The sequence below is a fragment of the Penaeus monodon genome, chromosome 20, assembly GCF_015228065.2.
Source record: "Penaeus monodon isolate SGIC_2016 chromosome 20, NSTDA_Pmon_1, whole genome shotgun sequence".
Lineage (NCBI taxonomy): Eukaryota > Metazoa > Arthropoda > Malacostraca > Decapoda > Penaeidae > Penaeus > Penaeus monodon.
Window position 1 is genome coordinate 21,330,303 of NC_051405.1, and position 438 is coordinate 21,330,740.

The 438-nt window shown below is 34.0% G+C and overlaps 1 protein-coding gene across 1 annotated transcript in view; it reads left to right on the forward strand.

The window, feature by feature from the left end:
• Window positions 1-438, forward strand: part of LOC119585702 (chloride channel protein 2-like) — a gene marked incomplete in the record, with an annotated part of 67,264 nt that overhangs the window by 46,345 nt on the left and 20,481 nt on the right.

A 438-nucleotide genomic window follows, 5' to 3' on the forward strand; every position in this document is an offset into this window, starting at 1 on the left:
GGAAATAAACCGAGTTGTACAGTAGACCTCGTTATAGGTAAGTAATCCAAGAGCTCCTCGTATTATTCCTACTGCACAGAATACTTCCACATGGATTACGGAGCAAGTTATATTACCAGGATCACGCAAGCTTTGTACCTCGGTAGTTAGCTGCAGTTTATTCTGTTTTATAATCCTTTACCCTCACCTCTATGCATGGGCCTGTGTGCTGTGTGTGTTCTAATGCGTTAATATTTAGTGTTGTTTTCATATACTTTATTATCATAATGTTTCTTTTTTAAGTTAATAGTTGCTTCTGTGGAGGAAGGTTATATGATGAATGTAGATAATGTGTGTATATGTATTTATCTTTTTTTTCCTGCTAAATCTAATGTTTTGTCGATTTCAATTACTTTTTTCGTGGATTTTAAGTCTATGTTCGATTTGTACTCTTTTTAA